This window comes from Stenella coeruleoalba (assembly GCF_951394435.1).
Source record: "Stenella coeruleoalba genome assembly, contig: scaffold_225, whole genome shotgun sequence".
NCBI classification, from domain to species: Eukaryota; Metazoa; Chordata; class Mammalia; order Artiodactyla; family Delphinidae; genus Stenella; species Stenella coeruleoalba.
The window spans coordinates 422,639-442,217 of record NW_027646180.1 but is presented as its reverse complement, the minus strand read 5'-3'; the positions used below and the strand labels follow the sequence as shown (position 1 = coordinate 442,217).

Here is a 19,579-nt window from a genome sequence, read left to right as displayed (position 1 = left end):
GTCCACAGCCCGTCCAGCTCCCCGTCTTGGGCATCAGCACAGGTCTCCTCCTCTAGCAGCAGCTCTGCACAGGGAGGGTGGGGTCAGTGCTGTGCCTGCCCCCGGGGGCAGGGCTGGGCTCATGGGGCCTCGCAGCGCGGCTCCCAGTGTGGCGCGGTGGTGGCGGGATGCCCCGGTGGGCCGGGCCAGAGGCACCTGAGGACAGCCGCTGAGCACCGGCCCCAGCCCCCCATTCCTCCAGCCTGGGCCCCCGTCTCGGCCTGGCCAGTGGGTCCTGCTCCCTCCCCTGTGCTGTGCGCTGAGCTGGGGCGCTTGCGGGGAGGGTGCCCGGACCCCCCGCAGGACAGTGGCTCAGGCCCCGGCCGCCTCTCCCGCTGGGGGCCAGACCCGGAGGGCGGGAGTGTCAGCAGAGCGTGTGGGCTGTGGGCCCTGGCCCAGGGAAGGGGCAGCACAGTGCTGGTCTCTGTCCCGTGGGCGTTGGAGGGTGGGGACCAGCCTGGGGTCTACGGTGAGGGCCCATGAGACCCAGCTCTGTGGTCGGGTGTGCGTCTGTGCGGCTGCCCTGTGGGAGGGCCCGTGTGCAAGGCCCGCGTGTGTGCACGCATGTGGGTGTTGTGGTGGGTGCACTGCACACGTGTGTGCGCGGGCAGGTGAGTGCATGTGGATGAAGGCGGTGGTGTGCCGGCTGGTGTGGCTCAGTGGGGGGCTTGTTTTCAATGGCTCTGGGCTCAGTGTCCACGGGTGCGTATGGAGGGTCCCTCCCTGGGCACTCAGGGCTGCTTGCCTCTGCCCCTTGTGGGCACAGGGATGCGTGTCCCCACGAGTGCACAGGCCTGGCCCCTGGCAGGGACAAGCAGGGCAGAGCCACCTGGCCTGAGGGGCGGGGGTCCTGATCTCCCGTGCCTGACAGTGCAGCAGGGCCGTCCCTCCACCCCGGGCTGTGTGTGGCCCCCGTGAGGGCAGAGAGCCAGCACGCGGACTCTGGAGCCGGGGACAGGAATGTGGGGACGAGGACGGCCAGTGTCCCACAGCTTGGGCTGGAACAGGGGCGGGAAGAAGTGGGCACTCATTCTCCTGAGGGTCTCTGGTGGGCTTCTCCCATTCCGGGCACACACTCCAGCCCCAGCAGCTGCGGGGTGGAGGGTGGCCGGAGCAGCTGTCCCCTCCGGGAGGGGCCCTCCCCGGCCTCGGGCAGCCCCCAAGCGGCCTGCGCAGGCCCGCACACTTGGGTCCGGCCCTGAGGGGGTCAGCTCTCCCGCACTGGTGGTGACAAACTGTGACCCAGAGCCGGGCCCCCCCTGCCCCATGCAGGCCCGCGTGCCCCAGGGCTCTGCTCGGAAAGAACCATGACAGCGTTGCGGGTCCCAGGGCGGCGCTGGGCGCTTTATTTCATGGCGCCCGGGAGGCATGTACACAGGGCTGGGGCTCAGGCGTCCTCGCTGGACCCTGAGAGCCCAAGGGGAGGGAGGGCTCGCTGGGGCAACAACGCCGTGGGGCTCATTTACCCGAAGACTGGGTGATGGACTTCTGCGTGTTGTGATTGCGTAGAGCCTCGTGCAACACTACACACGTGTAGGTGTCTCCCCGCTGCCAGCTCTTCTTGTCCGCCCTGAGCTTGCTGTACAGGAAGAAGGACCCGTTGGCCTCCAGCTGGGGTGGGGTCGTGCCATAGTTGCCCTCTGGCTCCGGCTGCCCGTTTCTCTGCCACTCCACATCGATGTCGCTCGGGTAGAAGTCGGTGACCATGCAGGTTATGCTGACGCTGACCGAGTTCTTGGCCAGCTCTTCCTGCGCTGGGCCCAGTACGTACACCTGCGGCTCCCGGGGCTGCCCTGTGGGGAGAGGTATGGCTGTTAGCACGATGGTCACTGCTCTTGGCCCCCAGGGACCCTCCTGCGCCCGTCCACCTGACCCACCTTTGGCCTTGGAGATGGTCCTCTCGATGGGGGCCGGGAGGCCTTTGTTGTTGACCTTGCACTTGAACTCCTTTCCCTTCAGCCAGTCCTGGTGCAGGATGGGCAGGGCGCTGACCACACGGTAGGTGCTGTTGAACTGCTGCTCCCTTGGCTTTGTCTTGGCCGTGTGCACCTCTACATCGTCCACATACCAGGAGAACTGGACATCGGTGTCCTCCTTGCTCACATCCACCACCATGCAGGAGACTTCCGGTTTTCGGGACATTGTGAGGATGTCCCTGGGTTTCGGGGGGAAGATGAAGACGGACGGTCCTCCTGGGAGCTCACAGGCTGGTCGGGGAGACATGGTGGGGGGTCAGCCCCTGGGTGGACCTCCTCTTGGGCACCCATCCATCCCTCCCCCCCAGTGCCACGGTTGGTCAAGGTCAACCTCCAAGGGGTGGAGGGTGAGGCCGGCTGACTTACGTGGACATTTGGGACACCTGGAACAGGGGTTTGGGCCGTTGATTTCTGCAGAGAACAGACTGGAGGTTACCGGGGTTGGGGACGGCCTGGGGCTGGGCTTAGGGCAGGGGCAGGTTTTGGCAGGTGAGACCTGTGCCCACTCTGTGGCCCCAGGGGCTGGGGGAGGCGTCCAGCCTGTGCCCACCCTGGACCTGGTGGAAACGCCCAGAGGACCCCCTCCCTGAGCCTGGGAGGCCTTCAGGTGAGGGAGAGAGACAGGCCTCCTGTGACACCCTGGGCGGGATTCACCATCCCTGGTGTGTGGTCCGTTCAGGTGGGAGGGCTGACCCCGGGCCTGTCTCGTAGTGGACACCCTCCCTGCGGCCCGTCCTCTCACCGATGCGCTTGTCCACCTTGGTGCTGCTGGCCGGGTGGGCTACGTTGCAGGTGAAGGTCTTGCCGGACGAGGTGCTGGCAGGCACGGTCACAGTGCTGCTGAGAGAGTACAGCCCCGAGGACCCTCGGACGGATGGGAAGGTGTGCACGCTGCTGGGTAGGATGCCCGAGTTCCAGGTCACGGTCACTGGCTCAGGGATGTAGCGCGAGACCAGGCAGCCCACGACCACTGTGGCACTAGGTGTGTCCCCACAGCTGGGAGACAGAGCGTAGACTTCCGGGGCCGTGGCGGAAGCTGTGAGAGAGGAGGCCGTGTGACTGCCAGGGCCTCACCCCTGCGAGGGTCCAGGCAGGGCATCAGGTGTCCAGGCCTGGGGCACCGTTGAGCCCAGAGACTATATGCTTCCAGAGAGTCTGAAGAGATGCGGCCTGGCATGGTCTCTGCCACTGCGGTTCTCTGCCTTCGCAGCTGTGGGTCCTGGACTCAGCAGCCCAGTCAGGGCTGGGTGACCACCTGGATTAAAGTCCCAGGGGCCCCAGTCCTCCTGTGGGTGTCTGGTCTGATCAGGCCCCCGGTCTGAGCCCTGACCAGTGGCTACTGCTCCCTGAGCCCACTGCCCTGCTCTGCTCCTGTCCCCTTGTCCTGGCCTGCTCTTTGCCACCCAGGGCCTGTGTGTTCTGGATCACTCTGCCCATTGGCATCCCCGGGAGCCTTGCACTGCCCCTCGCCATTTTCAGGGTGCTGGCACCCCAAGCCCCATTCCCCGGCTGGACCTGTCCCCTCTGACCCTGCTCTGCGCAGCCCAGGTATGCAGCCCCTTCGGAGCCCTGAAGGGCCCTTCCTACGCCCTCAGCCAGGTCCACTGCCCTGTCAACCCCACCTCGCTTTGGCACGTCGTACCCTCCTGTCTCAAGCCCCAACAGGCGCCTGGAAAACTGGGGACCTTGGGCCCATGAATTGCAGCCCATCAGGTCCCCGCAGTCATGCCCCTGCCCCTTCAGCCTCAGAGACCTTCCCTCCCATGGTCCTCTCTCCACCCGGCCTTGCCGTCCGCCTGGCCCCTCCCACCAGACCAAAGCACCTTTAGCTCAGGCCCTCGTCCCCTGACCCCAGGGCTCGTGGGCAGCCCCTGCCCTCGCAGCCCCCTGCTGCCCTGCACAACCCCGCCTGCTCCCCTGAGTTCTTGGGGTAGCCCCCTGCGCCCGGCCTTACCAGCCCCCTGAGCTCCAGCGGAAAGGCTGCTCTCCTTTCTCAGGGCACTCAGGTTCCCCTCCTCTAGATGCTCCCTCACCTGCCTCCACCCCTCATCCTGGCCCCTCAGCTGAGCCCGGGCTTCCTGTCCATCGAGTGTCTAGCCTCTGCCCATCTGAGCTCCGGTTCACCGTCTCAGGCCTGAGTCGTCCCTGCCCTTGCGTCCCTTCTCTCCTGCCCTGGGCCCTCCGCACACCCCAGGGGGGCCCCCAGCCCGCTCTCCTGTAGGACTCCCTGCTCTGCCCCCACTGCCAGCTGCCCTGCGTCCTGCCCTGCCAGTCCCCTAGGCTCAGGTCTCTGGGCTCAGCTCAGGGATGCTGTACCCTCATGTCATCTGCTCAACTGGCGTCGGACTGCCTACTGTCCCTGGAGCGCTGGGCCCACAGCACCAACGGTCCCTGCACCCTATGACACTTGCCTACTCACCTGCTCACCCCAGTACCTGGTCTGCTGAGGTCCTGGGCAGGTCCCTGTCCTCCCAAACCCCTGCTCACCTGCACAAGCTCTGCTGCTCCCCCAAAAGTCCCGGGACAGCCCCCCACACTCCCAACTCTGTGCTCACCTGCACAGTGCCACCTGCTCCCTCTAAGCTCCCAGGCAGCACCCTGCCATCACAGCCCTCTGCTCACCTGCCCAAGCTCTACCTGCTCCCCAAAGCTCCCAGGGCAGTCCCATCCCCTCCCAGTCTCCTGTTCACCTGCACAAGGCGTACCTGCTACCCCAAAGCTCCTGGGGCAGCCCCTTACCCTTCCACCCACCATGCTCAGCTGCAGAAACTCTACCTGCTCCCTCATGCTCTCGGGCAGCCCACTGCCCTCCCAGACCCAGGCTCACCTGCATTAGCGTTACCTGCTCCGCCAAGGCTCCTGGGAAGCCCCCTACACTCCCAGCCCCGTGTTCACCTGCACAAGCTCTACCTGCTCCCCAGAACCCCGGAGGCAGCCCCTGGCGCCCTGCCCTCCAGCCCCAGGCTCTCCTACACTAGCTCTACCTGGTTCCCCAAAGCTCCCAGGCAGCCCCCTGTGCTCCAAGGCCCAGGCTCACCTGCACAAGCTCCACCTGCTCCCCCAACGTTCCCAGGGAGCCCCCAGCTCTCCCAGCCCCAGGCTCACCTGCACAAGCTCTACCTGCTCCCCCAAAGTTCCCAGGCGGCCCCCTGCCCTCCCAGCCCCAGGCTCACCTGCACAAGCTCTACCTGCTCCCCAAAAGTTCCCAGGCGGCCCCCTGCCCTCCCAGCCCCAGGCTCACCTGCACAAGCTCTACCTGCTCCCCCAAAGCTCCCAGGCAGCCCCTTGTCCTCCCAGACCCAGGCTCACCTGCATTAGCTCTACCTGCTCCCCCAACGTTCCCAGGGAGCCCCCAGCCCTCCCAGCTCCAGGCTCACCTGCACAAGCTCTATCTGCTCCCCCAAAACTCCCTGGCAGCCCCCTGCCCTTCCAGCTCCAGGCTCACCTGCACAAGCTCTACCTGGTTCCCCAAAGCTCCCAGGCAGCCCCCTGCCCTCCCAGCCCCAGGCTCACCTGCACAAGCTCTACCTGCTCCCCCAAAACTCCCGGGCAGCCCCCTGTCCTCCCTGCCCCAGGTCACCTACACTAGCTCTAGCTGCTCCCCCAAAGCTCCCAGGCAAACCCCTGCCCTCCCTGCCCCAGGTTCACCTACACTAGCTCTACCTGCTCCCCAAAAGCTCCCAGGCAGGGCGCTGCCCTCCCAGGCTCAGGTCACCTACACTAGCTCTACCTGCTCCCCCAATGTTCCCAGGGAGCCCCCAGCCCTCCCAGCCCCCTGCTCACCTGCTGCCTCCCTGCCACTTGTCCCTGGAGCTCTGGCCCTCAGCACACCTGCCCCTCTGGCCCATCCCCGAGCCCTCACCCTAGTGCAGCTTCCCTCCTGCCTCCTTTCGTTCCCAGGGCTGAGCTCTGTTCCCTGGAGTCGGTAGGTGCCCACCCTGTGTTCAACCCCTCTCCCCTGGCAGAGCCCCTGTCGCACCGTGGGCCCCTCCCAGAGGAGCTCCTGGCCTTCCGAGCTTCACCCTCTTTCTCCCACCACCCCGGCATCCTGCTCTGGTCGTTTCTCCCTCCAGTTGCCGGGTCACCTGCCCTCTGCCTCCCCGCTCCCGGCCCCCAGTCCCTGCTCCCGGCCCTCAGGCCCTGGCTTCCCCTGCCCCTTTGTAGCCTGTGCAGCTGCGTGCTCAGCCCCTCCCCTGTGCGGCCAGCTCGGGGCACACAGGAGCCCAGGCCAGCCCTGCCTGCTGTGCTCCCGGCGCTCCCGCTGTCCTGGGTCCCGGCCCCAGCCCAGAGCCCACCGCCACCCCGCCTGCCACTGCCCTGGGACTCAAGCAGGCCCCACTGTCCTGGACCGGACCCTCAGCCCCCCGCCATGGGGGGGGGCTTTCCTTCCCCTGTGCTAGCCCGCGTCCTCCCTCTGTCCTCGCTCAGAGCCACCTGTCCATCCTGGCCTCGTCCTCAGCCCCAGCCCAGCCCTGTGCCTGCAGTACATCTGGCTGAGCGAAGCCCTGAGGCTCCCGTCCCCCAGCCCATCACGGTCCTCGAAGGCCAAGCAGCCCCACCGAGCTCTGCCGCCCCTGTGTTTCCAGCCCTGTTGGTGTGGACACGCCCCTGCCTGGGCTCCCTAGTCCCTGCCCTGGGCAGCACGTGAGCCCTGGGCAGCCCGCCTTCCCCGTGCCCGCTGGGCTGCTCCCGCCGCTCTGTGGGTCCCCGAGGCCAGTCTTCCCTCCGTGGCTCCATTCCACTGCCTGCCCTGGTCCTCTCAGACCCCACTCACCAAGGCTTGGGTTGCTGGCCTCGCTCCCCTGCAGCCCAGGGCTCCACGCCCCCTCCCTGCTCTGGCCCCAGGCACATGTGGCTCTTCAGGGCTGTGCTCTGTGTCTGCAGCCCTGCTTCCTAGGACTGGTAACCAGTTCCTGGAAGTGTGAACTCCTTGCCCACAACCCTGCAAATATTAAGAAGTGGATTGAAACCGTGTGGCACGACTTGCTTCCTGAAGTTCCCTTTTCTTCTGGGTGGTTTCTGTCTCAGAGGGCCTGGGGGAGTCCAGATGCAGCCGGAGTGTCTCTTGTGGGTGTGTGGGGTGTGGTGGACCCAGGGGACAGGGTGCGCACCCCAGCTGTCGTGGCTTTCCACCTTCTGCAGGGATTGTGTTTGGTTTGCCCACCGCAGCCCTCGCTTGAGCCCTCTGGGTGTCCCTACCCTGGTGGGCACCTCTCCTGACCCTGGAGAGTGTGTGGTTGGGCGCAGCCTGCAGCCCAGCCCCTGCCTCGTCCTGCCTACCTGCCGGGATGACCTCCCCTCCAGACCTCTGTCTTCCACCTCTTCCCTCCTCCTCTCCGTGGCTCCATCCGTGGGCCTTGATATCTGACCAAAGGCCAGTGTAACGTGCACGGTCAGCGGGCAGTTGTTATTCCGGCCACAGCTGTTCCCCGGGGGACAGAGTTCACGATGGTCACTGGGGCCCGAAAATGGCCCTCTAGGTGAGAGAGAGCGTGCAGCCTGTCCACTGCTGTGTGTGGGCTGAGACTGGTCGTCCCATCTTTGGGGGACACTGACCCTCATACCCTGTGGGCGCCCCCTGGGCTGTCCCGTACCTTCAGCATTAGTCTGGGATTGGGGATCCTGAGAGACACTGTAGCCCCCAACCCGGAAGTGCCATGGGTGGAGGTCTTGTTCTCGGAGAGACAGCAGTGAGCGGTCCTGAGGCGGGAACTTAGTTCCCTGCCCAGGAATCGAACCCGGGTATCCTGGATGAAAGCCAGGAATCCTAGCTGCTAGACCACCAGGGGCCGGAGGCTAGAAGGTAAGTTGCCCTGGCTCTTGCCCTGTTTGAAAGCAAGAATGTTTCAAGGAGGCAAAAACTAAAAAGCAGGTATAAAGTTTCTTATTAGGAGCACAGCACAACATGTGGGCTAGAGAAGTAGCTTATTGAAGACAGGAGGAGGCAGAAATACTCACCTGGAGAGAGAGGGTGTGGGCGTCCTCCCTGATGAGAAGTGAAGGGGTGCTCGGCTCGTCTGTACAGAGCGGCTCTCCCGGATCTCTGTCTTCCTCTGGCCCATTACCTCGCCTCTTTACCCACATCTGACCTGCCCTAGGGCCCTCCTGACAAGTCTATATCTTTTTGACAAGAAAGATTCCAACGCGGGCTTCCCTGGTGGCGCAGTGGTTGAGAGTCCGCCTGCCGATGCAGCGGACGTGGGTTCGTGCCCCGGTCTGGGAAGATCCCACATGCCGCGGAGCGGCTGGGCCCGTGAGCCATGGCCGCTGAGCCTGCGCGTCCGGAGCCTGTGCCCCGCAACGGGAGAGGGCACAACAGTGAAAGGCCCGTGTACCGTAAAAAAAAAAAAAAGATTCCAATGCAAAGGCTAGCGGGAAGTTTGACAACACATTATGGGCTGGCACGCCCTCCCTTTTTGACCCCCGAGGAGGCTTCCTGCGCATGTGCAGTCGGGGAGCTTTCCCTGACCTCAGGAGCGATAGACGTGGTCGTCTTATCTCTTTACTCCAGCAGGGCTCAGCTCCTGCCACTGACTTTGTCCTTGGAGTGTCAGGGAAAACAGAGCTCCAGTTTCCTCTGCTGGCACGCTCCAGCGACTCAGCCCAGGGGCCCATCTGCCTCTTACCCCAAATCTCCCCTGAGAGACGTGAACCACGTGATATTTTATTGGGAAGATGAAGGGTGAACGTCTGTCTTCTGCAGCTTCTTCAGGCTGGCATGGGGCTCGCAGATGCCACCTAGCTGGGGGTCATGGAGCTCTTGCTCCATTCTTTTTCTTTTTTTTTGCAGGGAAGCCCAGAGCTCCCTTTTGTTAAGGGACCCCAGGGTGACTTCTGTTGTTATTTTGGCAGGACCTGTTCTGAGGAGTGGCTGGAATCTTTGCATTATTGTCATCTTGTCTAGAAGACTGCTGTGTTCTAGAGAGAACACACTAAACAAGTTGGTTAAAAGAAGGCAGGGGTCAAAGATCAGTAAAGGAATTATTGTAACCAGGGGCCCAAGGAGGAGTAAGAACCAGGTTATGTTTCATAGCAGCTTTTGCTGGTGGTCCAGGCAGTGTCAGCGCTTGGGTTGCCCTGTCCAAAGGAATGGAGCATCTGGCATGGTTATATACGTTTTTTTAAAAGTTTTTTTTTTTTTCTGATGTGGACTATTTTTAAAGTCTGTATTGAATTTCTTACAATACTGCTTCTGTTTTGGTCTTTTGGCCACAACGTCTTTTTTATTAGCCCATTGTGATTGATGCAGGTGTAACAGACCCAGTTAGAAGTAGTTGGGCAACCTGAATGTTAATAGACAAAATCGATCTCCTTTCTTTTCAGGAGAATAAGTCTGAAAACCAGTCTGGACCTGGCATTTCGAAGATACTTGTAGCCAGGTGGCCACTTATCTGGTTTTATCTAAGTGGGTTTTAAAGCTTAGTGTGGTATTAACACATAATTTGTCATCATACATGTTTTTCATCTTGTTACCATCTGATCTAAAGCAATTTCATTGTCTAAAATGTAGCAGGTACGAGAGGAGACCTTGCAGACGTAAGGTTGCAGTTACCAGCTGCCAGCTGGTGTTGTCTTGAGAATAGCTGATGGCCTCACATCTGACACAGCTCATAAAATTTAAGTTCTCAGCAATACACGGATGTCTGAAATCACACCCATAGTGTCACCTAGTATTACCTTGGATGTCTGAATCACAGTTCTTCCATCTTGACCTTTAACTGTAGTTTTTTCCTTAACAGCCCAAACAGTTGTCACCATTAATGACTTTAGTGTTTTTCTAGTATGAGAAGATGCAAGAATTTTGGTTCTTAAAAATCCTTACCTGGGAACATCTATCTGAAGGCCTGTTCCGTCAGTTTCTCCCAGAGCACAGAGTGCCTCTTTCCTGAGCTCCACCTTGAACTACATGCAGGGGCTGTTGATGGTTGGCAGCCGTAATGGCTCATGATTTAATCCTGGCAGAGGCAGGCAACAAGCGCCAGTCTCCAGCTGGCAGGGTCCCTTCATGGTCATGAATCTGACCAAGGTTTGGGGGGCATTTCATGACCATTTCGTCCTACAGCGCTAGGAATGCTCATTCCCAGTTCTGGCAAAGATTTATTTGACAGGCCACTCAATGTGCTGTCACTGGAGTAGGCCTTATTAACAGTAGCCCAAAGTCTCTGGACCATCTGTCTCCCTAGTCTCTTATGGTCCAGGAAACTCTTCCCTCTTTGTGTTTCTTCCCATACCTAGAGTTACACCATTACAATCATTGACCTCATATGGGACTCTATATTATCATCTTATCAGAGGCTCAGTCACACATTTGGTAATGTAAGAAAGAATGATTTTGTAAAACAGGCAATAAAAATAAAATAGCTAGCAGTACTTATTAGTAAGGTCATAAGTAAGAAGGTAGGTCAAGAACTCTCATTAGGTGCAGCCCAGTATATCCCCAGGTTGCCTCACTTAGTCTGTTTTTTCTAGTATTACTAGGCTGGTTCCTTTAAACTTAAATGAACATAGCCTGGTGTTAATCTCCTGTTTGTAGATAGTGGAGATCTTTATCCAAAGACTGATTACAGAAGTTAAGCTTCAGAAACAAACTTAGAGTGTCCTCTTAATAATTTAATTAAATCTTGTAGCAATATAACATAACATCAAGGGGCCATCTGGGAAGCGGGTTTTAGTAAACACCTTAGTTAACAAATCTAGAATTTAATGTTTAGTGAAACATAATCCTCTTTTTCTTCCCCCCCTAAAGTACCCTCATCTCCACTAAACACAGCCAACTCAAGACTAATTTGTTTTTAAAATAAGTCTGGCCCATTGACCACATAGGCTCCTCCATACTGACTCTGGTGTAATTCCTCAGAAGGAGTCCAGACTAAATTCACAAAAGGCCCCTCAAGGCCAAGGAAGCCATGCCAATGTCCTGCCGTCACATTTTGCCTGGTGGATCTCTCTCTTCTAGAGGTCCCCCAAATATTTGGAGATTCCTGTACACGTCAGGAGACAGTCTTTCTTTAATTTACCTGACAAGTCTGCTCATAACCAAGTGTCTGCCATTTCTGGAGGGACAAGGCAGAGAGAAAAGAAAAACGTTTTCATTTTCCCCACAGGTGTAAATCACCTAATTGCTGTGAACCGTAAGTAGCTTGAGGAGAAGGGCTTCTCTATATCTGAAAAACAAAGATTAGAAGCCAGTAAGATGTCAGACAAAAGTCATAAAAATTATAATCCTAGTTAGCAGTTCGTTGGATCCCATGTAATTAGTTTTGGTTTTGTTTGAGTCCAGTTTTTCCATTAGTTTTATTGACCTTGCCTGATGGTTGAGGGTGATAGTGACAGTGATAATTTTAAGAAATTTGTAAGGTTTTTGGTTAAGGCTTGTATGATTTGTCCAGTGAAGTGGGTGCCTTGATCACCGGAGATTATAGAAAGTGTACCCCCAGTGGAAAACACATTTTCTAACCATTTCCTTTTTCATTGTGAGGGCATCAGCCTTGCAGCCAGCGAAGGCTTTAACCCATCAAATAAAAAATGAGGCTTGCCAGGGAGCCGGGAGGAGCCAAGCAGCCAGCCATCTTGGATTCCCCATAGCCCTGACTGTTTAACTTACAGTGACTGTTGACCCATTTCAATTTCTCTGATTTTGGAGTAGACCACTGCCATGCTACAAGGACATCAGGATGGCAGAAGTCTGACAATGAGGGGTTAATCTTTTTGTAGAAGTGGAATGAACTTTGTCTGCACGTGCCATAATCTTTACAGATTCTGTTATTATTACCTTTTATTTGACAATGTTTCTCCTGTAATTGAATCTGTCAAATAATCCCAGTTAGTTCAATACATATTTTTGGAGATGCTCCAGGGGCCCTCTGAAGCACCTCAAAGTTAGCTGGAGGTCAGAAGAACTTTAATTAGAATTTGACTCTTGGGAAGTTTGTTAAAAATATCAAAAAGTTTTAAAACACTTAGTCAAATAGAATCATAGGTCATTGTGAAATAATTCTTATTTACTCAACCAAAGTGACAAAAGATTTTAAAAGCAAATATAAATCACTTAAAGTCAAATAAATTCATACAATCTGTCACCAAGGGCAGCTTTCCAAGGAAACTTTGTTCTCTTAACAGAGAGAGAAAACCAAATTCCAGTCTTCTTGTCTTCTATCACTGACAACATATATTCTACTTGCTTCACACACCGAAATGTTTCCCTTATCCTTTTTTTTTGAATATTTATTTATTTGTTTATTTGGTTGTGTGGGGTCTTGGTTGCAGCAGGCAGGCTCCTTAGTTGTGGCATTTGAACTCTTAGTTGTGACATGCATGTGGGATCTAGCTCCCTGACCAGGGATCGAACCCAGGCCCCTTGCATTGGGAGCGCAGAGTCTCATCCGCCGTGCCACCAGGGAAGTCCCTCCCTTATCCTTTTAGTAGCTTTAATGATGTATTATAATTTTTAACCCCTAAAAACCTTAATCTCTAGTGAAAACCAAGACGAAAGCAATTGTGAACTGTTTGTCATGTTGGCATTTTCTGATTAGTGACCTTAAGAACGTATTCCATAACCTCTAAAAACATGCACTTTCACAAAGCACAATTTCTTTTCTCAGTGTGGTACAAGGCATGTGTCTAATAAAGCGAAACATCTTTAGTTCCCCTCTTGTAAGAAGACAAAAGGTAAATTTAGATTTGTTCAGCAATCAATATTCCAGTATTTTATCTTGAAAATGATTTAGACCTTTAATGAGTTCTTCTCATTTGACCTGATTTAGCAAAGCTCTAAAGTTTCAAGTTGCCAAAAATCTGGAAAAACCGAAACATAATTATTTCCAAAGTGTACAAACGTTGTAAGAGATTCAACACTGAATATTTCCCAGGTCATGTGAACCTGAAATTTATTTAGCTTAGTACCTCTTCTATTTAGAATTGCTTGATTGGTAAGTGCTTACTTTTAAAAAGCCAAGTAGGGCTTCCCTGGTGGCGCAGTGGTTGGGAGTCCGCCTGCCGATGTAGGGGACACGGGTTTGTGCCCCGGTCCGGGAAGATACCACATGTCGCGGAGTGGCTGGGCCCGTGAGCCATGGCCGCTGAGCCTGTGCTCCGCGACGGGAGAGGCCACAGCAGTGAGGGCCCGTGTACCGCAAAAAAAAAAAAAAAAAAAAAAAAGCCAAGTAAATAGAGCTCATTTACAAATTAACCTCTGCGATATTGTCCAAAGACAAAGACACGTAACTGAGGCATAAATACATCCAGACAGAGATCTCATAGTTTCCACTTGAGGTTTAAATGCCTCTTTGTCTCTCTCTTTCTTTTTCTTGGCTTGAAGTTCTACTAATTAATCCAAGGCCGAAGTCTCAGGCAAAGTGGGCTAGGTCTGTATTTCAAGGACAGCATAAGAGTTAATTTCAAGTTTTCCCCTAGGCATATTTTTGTTCTCTCAGGGTCAGAATTCTGAAAAAAAGTGTTTTAACAAGCTAGCTTTCTCTAACTGCACATGCAAAAAGAACCAGTTTTGTAATTTCAAATGAGTTTTACCTTAACCAACTTTCTCCGGAGTCTAAAGAATATTGTGTCCATCCAGTGTCAAAAAAATCGTCTTTCTTTTTCTGTAGTCATAGTTTCATAGCTAAAATATAGACCAAATATTGCTCAAATTGGCCCTAATAACAGGGGCAGGCTGACTGATACACTGTCCCATCAGGGGTTGTCCCTCTGGGGAGGTGGGGGTCTTAGTTTGACCGAAGAATCTGGAGGGAATTTGCATGAGTGGGAGAAGCTTGGTTTCCCCCCTGAGAGCTGGGTGCAGGGTGGTGGTGGTTAAAAGAGGATCGTTTAGAATGTCAGGAGAGTTGTTTTTTTTTTTGATTTCTCAGGCGTTCGATTATAGGAGCCACATTGAGCAGGGTTATGATAAAGGGCCATAAAGGCCTGAACATAGGGAACCTCAGTACATTTTGCCATCCTGTGGCAAAAAGATCTAACTGTAAGAGACACATTTTAGGCCATTTTCCCAACCCCCAACTTATATAAAGGCCAGGCAGTGTTACAGCAAAACCTAAGCTTCCCCTTTCTCAGCCCATCTGGCTTAGAAAGGGGATCCTCCCATGTTGAATAGCCTGCAACCGAGAACAGTGCTCCTAGAAATGAAGTCCAGCATCCTGGAAACATTAGTAGGAGGCGCCGGAAGGGGACTCAGAGTGTCTGGATTTCCTTTGACCTCAGTGCTAATGGGATGTGGAGTGTCCTCTACTCCCCCACTGATTTCTGTTCTGTTTTTTTTTTTTTAAATAGACCTTTACTGGAGTATAATTACTCCACAACACTGTGTTAGTTTCTGTCGCACAACAAAGTGAACCAGCCATATGCATACACACGTCCCCATATCCCCTCCCTCTTAAGCCTCCCTCCCACCCTCCCTATCCCACCCCTCTAGGTCATCGCAGAGCACCGAGTTGATCTCCGTGTGCTATGCTTCTGCTTCCCACCAGCTAACTGTTTTACACTCGGTAGTGTATACATGTTGATGCTACTCTCACTTCGCCCCAGCTTCGCCCTCCCACCCCATGTCATCAGGTCCATTCTCTACATCTACCTCTTTATTCATGCCCTGAAACCGTGTCCATCAGAACCATTTTTTTTTTTAGATTCTCTATATATGTGTTAGCATACGGTATTTGCTTTTCTCTTTCTGACTTACTTCACTCTGTATGACAGACTCTAGGTCCATCCACCTCACTACAAATACCTCAATTTCGTTTCTTTTTATGGCTGAGTAATATTCCATTGTATATATGTGCAACTTCTTCTTTATCCATTCAGCTGTCGATGGACGTTTAGGTTGTTTCCATGTCCTGGCTATTGTAAATAGTGCTGCAATGAACATTGTGGTACATGACTCTTTTGAATTATGGTTTTCTCAGGGTATATGCTCAGTAGTGGGATTGTTGGGTCATATGGCAGTTCTATTTTTAGTTTTTTAAGGAACCTCCATACTGTTTTCCACAGTGGTTGTATCAATGTACATTCCCACCAACAGTGCAGGAGGGTTCCCTTTTCTCCACACCCTCTGCAGCATTTATTGTTTCTAGATTTTCTTGATAATGGCCAGTCTGATTGGCATCAGGTGACACCTCATTGTAGTTTTGATTTGCATTTCTTGAATAATTAGTGATGTTGAGCATCTTTTCATGTGCCTCTTGGCCATCTGTATGTCTTCCTTGGTGAAATGTCTATTTAGGTCTTCTGCCCATTTTTTAACTGGATTGTTTGATTTTTTGATATTGAGCTCCATGAGCTGTTTGTATATTTTGGAGATTAATCCTTTTCTGTTTCATTTGCAAATATTTTTTCCCATTCTGAGTGTTGTCTTGTCTTGTTTATGGTTTCCTTTGCTGTGCAAAAGCTTTTAAGCTTCATTAGGTCCCATGTGTTTATTTTTGTTTTTATTTCCATTACTCTAGGAGGTGGGTCAAAAAAGATCTTGCTGTGATTTATGTCAAAGGGTGTTTTTCCTATGTTTTCCTCTAAGAGTTTTATAGTGTCTGGTCTTACATTTAGGTCTTTAATCCATTTTGAGTTTATGTTTGTGTACGGTATTAGGGAGTGTTCTAATTTCATTCTTTTGCATGTACCTGTCCAGTTTTCCAGCCCCACTTAGTGAAGAGGCTGCCTTTTCTCCACTGTATATGCTTGCCTCCTTTGTCGTAAATTAGGTGCCCATATGTGCATGGGTTTATCTCTGGACATTCTGTCCTGTGCCATTGATCTATATTTCTGTTTTTGTGTCAGCACCATACTTGTCTTGATTACTGTAGCTTTGTGGTATAGTTTGAAGTTGGGGAGCCTGATTCCTCCAACTCCGGTTTTCCTTCTCAAGATTGCTTTGGCTATTTGGGGTCTTTTGTGTTTCCATAAAAACCGTAAAATTTTTTGTTCTAATTCTGTGAAGAACGCCATTGGTAGTTTGATATGGATTGCATTGAATCTGTAGATTGCTTTGAGTAGTACAGTCATTTTCACAATGTTGATTGTTCCAATCCAAGAATGTGGTATATTTCTCCATCTGTTTATGTCATCTTTGATTTCTTTCATCAGTGTTTTATAGTTTTCCAAGTACAAGTCTTTCGTCTCTTAGGCAGGCTTATTCCTAGGTATTTTATTCTTTTTGTTGCAATGGTAAATGGGAGTGTTTCCTTAATTTCTCTTTCTGACTTCTCATTGTTGGTGTATAGGAATGCCAGAGATTTCTGTGCATTAATTTTGTTTCCTGCTACTTTAACAAATTCATTGATTAGTTCTAGTAGTTTTCTGGTGGCATCTTTAGGATTCTCTACGTATAGTATCATGTCATCTGCAAATAGTGACAGTTTTACTTCTTTTTTTCCAATTTGTATTCCTTTTATTTCTTTTTCTTCTCTGATTGCTGTGGCTAGGGCTTCTAAAACTATGTTGGATAAGAGTGGCGGGAGTGGACATCCTTGTCTTTTTCCTGATCTTAGAGGAAATGCTTTCAGGTTTTCACCATTGAGATTGGTGTTTGCTGTGGGTTTGTCATATATGGCCTTTATTATGTTGAGGTAGGTTCCCTCTATGCACATTTTCTTGAGAGTTTTTATCATAAATTGGTGTTGAATTTTGTCAAAAGCTTTTTTTGCATCTAATGAGATGATCATGTGGTTTTTATTCCTTAATTTGTTAATATGGTGTATCACATTGATCGATTTGCGTACATTGAAGAATCCTTGCATTCCTGGAATAAACCCCACTTGATCATGGTGTATGATCCTTTTAATGTGCTGTTGGATTCTGTTTGCTAGTATTTTGTCGAGGATTTTTGCATCTATGTTCATCAGTGATATTGGCCTGTAGTTTTCTTTCTTTGTGACATCCTTCTCTGGTTTTGGTATCAGGGTGATGGTGGCCTCGTAGAATGAATTTGGGAGTGTTTCTCCCTCTGCAATTTTTTGGAAGAGTTTGAGAAGGATGGCTGTTAGCTCTTCTCTAAATGTTGATAGAATTCGCCTGTGAAGCCATCTGGTCCTGGGCTTTTGTTTGTTGGAAGATTTTTTTTGTTGCTGTTGGAAGATTTTTAATTACAGTTTCAATTTCATTACTTGTGATAGGTCTGTTTATATTTTCTAATTCTTTCTGGCTCAGTCTTGGAAAATTGTAACTTTCCAAGAATTTGTCCATTTCTTCGAGGTGGTCCATTTTATTGGCATATAGTTGTTTGTAGTAGTCTCTTATAATCCTTTGTACTTCTGCAGTGTCAGTTGTGATTTCTCCTTTTTCATTTCTAATTTTATTGACTTGCATCCTCTCCCTTTTTTTCTTGATGAGTCTGGCTAAGGGTTTATCAATTTCGTTTATCTTCTCAAAGAACCAGCTTTTAGTTTTATTGATCTTTGCTATTGTCTTCTTCATTTCTGCTCTGATCTTTATGATTTCTTTCCTTCTACTGACTTTGGGTTTTCTTTGTTCTTCTTTCTCTAGTTGTTTTAAGTGCAGGGTTAGATTGTTTATTTGAGATTTTTCTTGTTTCTTGAGGTGAGATTGTATTGCTATAAACCTCCCTCTTAGAACTGCTTTTGCTGCGTCCCATAGGTTTTGGGTCATCTTCTTTTCATTGTCATTTGTTTCTATGTATTTTAAAACTTTCTTCTTTGAGTTCTTCAGCAATCTCTTGGTTATTTAGTAGTGCACTGTTTAGCTTCCATGTATTTATGGGTTTTTTTTTTTACAGTTTTTTTCTTGTAATTGATTTCCCATCTCATAGTGTTGTGGTCAGAAAAGATGCTTGATACAATTTCAATTTTCTTAAATGTATGAGTCTTGATTTGTGACCCAAGATGTGATCTATCCTGGAGAATGTTCCGTGTGCACTTGAGAAGAAAGTGTATTCTGCCACTTTTGGGTGGAATGTTCTATAAATATGAAACAGATCGATCTGGTCTCTTGTGTCAGTTAAAGCTTGTGTTTTCTTATGTATTTTCTGTTTGGATGATCTGTCCGTTGGTGTAAGTGGGGTGTTAAAGTCCCCTACTATTATTGTGTGACTGTCGATTTCTCCTTTCATGGTTGTTATTATTTGCTTTATGTATTGAGGTGCTCCTATATTGGGTGCATAAACACTTATAATCGTTATTTCTTCCTCTTGGATTGATCCTTTGATCATTATGTAGTGTCCCTCCTTATCTCTTTTAATAGTCTTTATTTTAAAGTCTATTTTATCTGATATGAGTATGCTACTCCAGCTTTCTTTTGATTTGCATTTGCATGGAATTTTTTTCCATCCCTTCACTTCCAGTCTGTGTGTGTCCCTGGGTCTGAAGTGGGTCTCTTGTAGACAGCATATATAAGGGTCTTGTTTTTGTATCCGTTCAGCCAGTCTGTGGCTTTTGGTTGGGGCATTTAATCCATTTACATTCAAGGTTATTATCAATATGTATGTTCCTATTACCATTTTCTTAATTGTGTTTTTTTTTTTTTTTTTTTTTTTTGCGGTACGCAGGCCTCTCCCGTTGCAGTGCACAGGCTCTGGATGCGCAGGCCCAGCGGCCATGGCTCACGGGTGCAGCCGCTCTGCGGCATGTGGTATCCCCCCAGACTGGGGCACGAACCGTGTCCCCTGCATCGGCAGGTGGACTCTCAACCACTGCACCACCAGGGAAGCCCTTGGGTTTGTTTTTGTGCATCTTTTTCTTCTCTTGTGTTTCCCGCTTAGAGAAGTTTCTTTAGCATTTGTTGTAAAGCTGGTTGGTGGTGCTGAATTCTCTTAACTTTTGCTTATCTGAAAAGCTTTTGACTTCTCCATTGAATCTGAATGAGATCCTTGCTGGGTAGAGTAATCTTGGTTGCAGGTTTTTCTCTTTCATCACTTTAAGTATATCCTGCTACTCTTTTCCGGCCTGCAGAGTTTCCACTGAAAAATCAGTTGATAACCTTATGGGGATTCCTTTGTATATTATTTTTTGTTTTTCCCTTAATATTTTTTCCTTGAATTTAATTTTTGTTTGTTTGCTTAATATGTGTCTTGGTGTGTTTTTCCTAGGGTTTATCCTGTATGGGACTCTCTGTGCCTCCTGGACTTGGGTGACTATTTCCTTTCCCAAGTTAGGGAACTATTCAACTATAATCTCTTCAAATATTTTCTCAGACCCTTTCTTTTTCTCTTCTTCTTCTGGGACCCCTATGATTTGAATGTTGGTGTGTTTAGTGTTGTCCCAGAGGTCTCTGAGACTGTCTTCTATTCTTTTCATTCTTTTCTCTTTATTCTGCTCCTTGGCAGTTCTTTCCACCATTTTGTCTTCCAGCTCACTTATTCGTTCTTCTGCCTCAGTTATTCTGTTATTGATTCCTTCTAGTGTATTTTTCATTTCAGTTATTGTGTTGTTCATCTCTGTTTGTTTGTTCTTTAGTTCTTCTAGATCTTTGTTAAATACTTCTTGTATTTTCTCAATCTGGGCCTCCATTCTATTTCTGAGATTCTGGATCATCTTTACTATCATCACTCTGAATTCTTTTTCAGGTAGACTGTCTATTTCCTCTTCATTTATTTGGTCTTGTAGGTTGTT

General features: G+C 50.9%; 2 gene segments (V, D, J or C); both read right to left on the bottom strand.

Moving 5' to 3' along the window:
- LOC307181284 (immunoglobulin heavy constant epsilon-like) overlaps window positions 1-19,579 on the bottom strand; it is a 112,387-nt gene that overhangs the window by 19,981 nt on the left and 72,827 nt on the right.
- LOC307181286 (immunoglobulin heavy constant gamma 2-like) lies at window positions 1,362-8,637 on the bottom strand. The segment is given in 5 exons: window positions 7,974-8,637; window positions 2,758-3,051; window positions 2,382-2,426; window positions 1,917-2,246; window positions 1,362-1,832 (listed from the first exon to the last, which is right to left on the bottom strand).